Here is a 6,318-nt window from a genome sequence, read left to right on the forward strand (position 1 = left end):
AACCCACGGTGTGGACATTTTCGAAGAAGATTTTTAAAACGTTCTCATGTTTCATATAAAGATTCCCCATCTTTTTTAAGAAAAGAGTTAATTTCAGTCAATAGTTTAGTAGCTTTGATAGATGGGACATATTTATAAAGAATTTATTTGAATAAGAATGTCCTAAGTGGTAATAGAACCATTGCAAAGACTATTCCGTGACGCTTTTGAACCGTCCTTAAGTGAAAATGGGAACACGCGGCGTCTAATGGCATCATCAGAGACACCACTAAATTTTAAAAGTTTCACGTATTTCTAAAAAAGTTAGAAATATACAGGTCAGGGTCTTCGTCCAATAGGCCATGGAAAGTAGACGAGTATTGAAGCATGTGAATAAAAGGTGGTCCTACTTTAAAGTTATTAGCATTTACCCATTAGGCGACAATGGCTACCCCAAAGTTATCCAAGGTTGGCCTTAGAAAGTCCATAAACGTCTTTTTTCCACCATGTATTTATCTTTTAAAATAGCTTCAGCCATGAGTCCATTTCTTTTAAGAAGTCTTTCACGAAAGTACCGTTCTTACTCATTGAAAAACGGGTATAACACTAAATCATTCGAGTGGGTGGAGATCATGCACTACCTGTAAAAAGAAACATAAACGAATGCGTAAAATGTTCCACAAAAAGTTTAAATGAAAAAATAAATATTCTGCCACTAGGGGTGAGACACGACCCGTGGCACAAACACAAGCAAAACAGAAAAGAATTTTTTTGACTAGGATGTCAACTTGGACTTTTTCCTAAAGTTTTTTAATTAGAAAGGAAGCACCTCGCAAGGTCGGTTCAAACAAAATGATATTGCCGAATCAGCAGTGAAACTATATATTATTGTAGTTTAGTATTAAGTAAGAAACTATCATAAGAGGTTTACACAACCCATCACTATGGTACCCTTGGTTTGATGCTATCTCCCTAAGAGTAGTGACAATAATATAAACCAAATCCTCAACTCTTTGATCCTATCTCCACGCTTTGGCAAGAGCTTACCAACTCAAAGTCCCATAAAAAACCTTAGGTGAATTACACTTTTCGTCCATTATGTTTGCAGCGGGTTGCAATAGGTGACCTTTAACTTTAATAACTACAGTCACAGTCCTTTATTTACAAAACCTGTTACACCTTAAGTCCTTTGACCCTAACCTAGTTATAACTTTCAGTTAAGTGAGGTTATGTGCAACCCATGTGAGAGCAAAACAGTCATTTAATAAAAAAAGAATGTCAAAGTTTAAAAGCTTATATAAAAATTATAAACCTAATCCATCAACATCATCATCTTCCCTGTATTCTCTCTCTTTCCCCAGCCACAAACCCTCCCCCATGAAACTGCACCATCACATGCAGTTTCCTACCTCTATGACCACCACCCAACAATGACGAATAACCTCTATATGCACCGGTTTTCGAACTCCTACTCAAATCATCCGTACTAAAACCATTACAATAACTACTCCTCCTGTTACTCGAATTCGCAGCAACATTATACGTCTCAACCGCTCCATAACTATTCCGTCGATAACCACCGTTGCTAGAATTGCCGTTGCCGGAATTCGTACGAACAAATCTAGATTCATGTTCAGATCTCGTACCTCTAACCCTAACCCTAGCAGTATCGGAATCCGGCAATACGAAACACGTGACCGGCAGAAAAATACGAATCGATAAACACGAGGTCGGATCTATATATGTATATCTTTGGTGGCAACGCCATCGGTGAAGGACGGATTAGCGGCGACGATTGTTTCTTCCGGGCGTGACGTGACAAAGAATGAATCGGTGGCTTCGTCGGTTGAATTAGGGTTCTGGATTCGATTCTGTAACCATCGCTTTAATATTAATTTGAAGAAGACACTATATAATTTGACAGCAACGCTTGGCATTTGAAGAACAGTCTGTATTTGAAACCCTAATTTTGTATTTTGAGATGAATTTGTTAGAAATTAAAGAATGTGAAAAGATTTGTCACATTGAATTAATAATGTTTTGGTTTGTTGAGTGATGAATGTTGTCACGGATCAAATGTGTTACTTGAATAGAGGATAAGATGAGGGTAAAAAGGGGGGAGAGAGAGAGTATATGGAAGATGATGATGATGATGATGGTGGTTTAGGTTTATAAGTTTTTAAATTTTGACATTCTTTTTTATATTAAATGACTGTTTTGCCCTTACACGGGTTGCACATGACCTCACTTAACTAAAAAATTTAACCAAGTTAGGGTCAAAGGACCTAAGGTGTAACAAGTTTTGTAAATAAAGGACTGTAACTGTAATTATTAAAATTAAAGGTCATCCATTGCAACCCGCTACAAACATAAAGGACGAAAAGTGTAATTTACCCAAAAACCTTTAACCCCCTTTCGAGGCGCCAACATGTTTAACTCTACATAAACATAGAAAACATGAATGTTCCGCGCCAGTGGCAACACACGATTTTTTATTGCGTTTTTTAGGATTTAGAATAAACATGCATGTTTTGCGCTAGCGACAACATGAATGTTTCACTCACTTTCAATAAGTATTTCTTACTAAAAACCATTAACACGCACACCCGATCTTGTTAATCCATAGCTTGTTTTAGTTAACTCCCAATAAAGGGGTTTGTTTCCCCCAAACACCCACAAGAACATTTGCAAAGAATGGCCATCAAGATAGTTTTTACCAAACTTGAAAAGACTGCATTAGTCATCACAAGATTAATTACACTTGATGATTGTTCTTAACTTATCCTAATAATTACAATGATTAAAGAAAGTGGGTAAAAGAATAGTGTGTTGTGGAGAACAGGTAATAATGGAGCAAGTTGAAATGGAGGCCAAGAGCTCTTATGTATAGCTGCTGGAGGCGAGGCATGGGGTGTGTCTCCCAGACAAAGCCCGTGGTCAGCTTTAGGGGGCCCACTGGATCTTGGAAATCTTCCAAGGACAACATTTTGTCTTTTGTGGTTGAGGCATGTGGCTTGTCTAGTTTCCTTCTTTGCTGGAGTTAGGGCTGTCCAAAAAGCTCACAGCTCGGAGCTCGCTCAAAGCTCGCTTGGATTTAGCTCGGAAAAAGCTCGCTCGATATGGCTCGGTTTGAAAGTGAGCCGAGCCGGCTCGGCTGGATTAGAAAGTGAGCCACCTCGGCTCAGCTCGTAATGAGTCGAATTGGCTCGGTTTGTCTTGCTTGGTAGCTCAGCTCAGCTTAGTTCGGATTATTTTCTTTATAATATATTTATTTCTATATACATTATAATATATTACAAAAAAACTTGTTATTATTTATATGTATTTAGGCTTGTAATTTGATATTCATGGCATATTTGAATCTTAATTACCTTGCTAATGAACTAATATTGTATTTCATTGAAATTTAAAACTTATTTTTCATTGTTGAACATGATTTTGGCTTGTAATGTATTAGGATAAACTTATTTTGAATGTGTTTTGTTTAAGTATTGAATAATTTTTAGGCTACTAAATTTTGAGAGCTATATATTATATTTTTCTTTTTAAAATCGAGCCAAACCAAGCCGAGCCGAGCCAGCTCGGTTTAAAACCAAGCCGAGCCCGAGCTTAGATTTTCAGCTCGGTTTTAAATTCGAGCCGAGCCAGCTCAGTTTATAATCGAGCCGAGCCCGAGCTTACCCTGTCTCGGCTCGGCTCAGCTCATGAACAGCCCTAGCTGGACTTTGAAAACGATCTTCTGATTTTCGCCCCAAATTGCTGCGTTTGTTCGATTCAGGTTTGTTTTGTCCTAGAATAAACAAATAAACCAAATTAAGTATATTTCATATATATTTTCAACAAAACCAATAAATAGTGGGTCTATTTTGATACGAAAACATGTATATCTAGTTTTAGTCCATACATATCCTTATATGTCTATGTACCTCCCCGTGACACCTCCACCCTCTTGACTATCTTAAATAAATCTATGTGGCACACTATCGTATGCCTTTTCAAAGTTAAGGAACACCATATGCATATCTCGCTTCTCTCTATATACTTTTTCATCGAACTCACTAGAATGTGTATTGCTTCTGTAGTTGACTTCCCTAACATGAAACCAAATTAGTTTATTGTAAAATGAGTTTCCCTTCTAATTCTAGTTTTATTTGCCCTCCAATAATTTCATAGTATGACTTAGCAGTTTAATCCCTCTATATTCTCACAACACTAGGAATCTCCTTTGTTCTTATATAGAGATCTCGCTTCTCTCCTTGTACTTTTTCATCAATCTCCTTAGAATGTGTATCGCTTCTGTAGTTGACTACCCTAACATGAAACAAAATTGATTTATCGTAAACTAATTTTCTCTTCTAATTCTAGTTTTAGTTACCCCTCCAATAATTTCATAGAATGACATAGTAGCTAATCCCTCTGTAATTCTCACAACACTAGGCATCTACTTTGTTCTTATATAGTGACACTACGACGTGAATCCACCACTTATCAGGGATCTTCCGGGATTTGAAAAGAAGATGAATAAATTAGTTATCCATTGAACTCCCTCATCTCCCGAACATTTCCATTTTGACATCGTTATGGTTTCTGGACCAACCGCATTAACCTTTCCGATCTGCTTATATGTCATTGTCACCACACCATGTGTGATACTTTGACAGCGTTGTCTCCATTCAATAACATCATATTCGCTTTCTTGTTGGTAAGCCATCCCTCTATTGAAAAGATTATGAGTAGGTTTGTCATCTTAACTTAATGTCATGTGTTCCAAAAAAAACATGTATGTGTGTATGTTTCTATGTAATTTGATCAGCCTCAAATACCAAGTCATCTAATATGACCAATATATTAAACATAATTGATACTGAAAATGAGCCATTTATCTGGTTTCCCTCTCGTATAAAATAAAGGGTTCTTATGTATATAACATACACATATATATATAAAAAGCCTAAAAAACACTTTTATCGCGAAAACTCAAAAACTAACTAAAAAAGCCTAAAAAACACCCAATTTTTTTTTCAATTTTTTTTATTAAAAATCGCAGGTTTTTTTATATAAAAAAAAATTCAAAAAAAAAAAATTGTAGTGCACATGTGTAATAATTCACATGTGCACTACAAAATTATTATTTTTTTGAAAAAAAGTTATTTTTATATACCTAAAATAGCGAAAATTGGTATGAAAAAAAATTTGGTATGTTTTTTTGGTTTTTTTAGTTAGTTTTCGTGTTTTCGCGATAACTAGTGATTTTCATTTGAAACTTCCCCATAGGGTAATGATAGGGAGAAAACCCTTTATTTTGAGGAAACTTTGAAAACCCATCTAATGGCCTACATGTTGCCACGTGTCCCAGCCACCTTCATATCCTTTTTAGCTTTTGAGGGCCCATTGGTAAATTTACATATTCATACCCCACTCCCAAGATATTTTGACCAACCTGATTTGACACTATCACTCATCACATCATTCTCACCCATCATCCTCCATTTTGTTTACTTTATTTCAAATTAACCAGTTTTTTTTCAAAATATGTTAATCTTCTTAAACCACTCATTTCACACTAGAACCGCCATTAATGCACTATGGAGCATCCATCAACAATGATAGATCTAAAGGAAAATGCAGGATACTCTGATGTGCTCGACCATGAAAACCCAAAACATCTTCATTGACAACGATGATGTGTTCTACAATGAAGATAATGTTCCAGGTTTGTTCTACAATGGTCACGTATTTATTTTGCTTCATTGGCAACGATGATGTGTTCGACAATGGTTAATGTTTGTATTTAGTCCGTTAACGTGTTTTACACCATCAGAAATGCATATTATAGATTACAAATTACAGTGTTGAATATTTCCAATAGTTAATGGTAAACACAAACAACAAGTCTAATAATGGTCACATTTTTATCTTGCTACTTTGCTTCAGTAGTTTATTTTCCTTTTTCAATCGATTATAGAATATGGGTTTTGAAACACGAACACCAATTATAATACTTGTTTGATTCAGTACTTTTTTTCTTTTCCTACCGTTATTATGAACCACGAACAACCATTAATGTTCGTATATATTACAAATTATAGACCGTTAATGTTCGTATTTAGTCTGTTAATGTTTAGGTGATTATCTTCATTTGTGTCCTTATTTGATGTTGTTTTCTCATTTTCAGCCGTTACACTTGTTGAATGAAAAAACCATGGTTATGAATGTGTTAGTACTTATGTTTGGTTAACGACTTAACGGTTATCTTATCTTTTTGTTATTAGGATGTTGATGGATACAAGAGAAACAAGATCCAATTCTCGGGAGCGTTGGTTTCGTCAAACTTGGATC

The 6,318-nt window shown here is 35.6% G+C and overlaps 1 non-coding gene across 1 annotated transcript; it reads left to right on the forward strand.

The window, feature by feature from the left end:
- Positions 1-107, forward strand: LOC118486180. The gene has a single exon (XR_004878035.1). It is a non-coding gene; the product is annotated as a small nucleolar RNA R71 (small nucleolar RNA).
- Positions 108-6,318: the final 6,211 nt, after the last annotated feature.

Source organism: Helianthus annuus, chromosome 13 (genome assembly GCF_002127325.2).
Source record: "Helianthus annuus cultivar XRQ/B chromosome 13, HanXRQr2.0-SUNRISE, whole genome shotgun sequence".
Taxonomy (NCBI): Eukaryota; Viridiplantae; Streptophyta; class Magnoliopsida; order Asterales; family Asteraceae; genus Helianthus; species Helianthus annuus.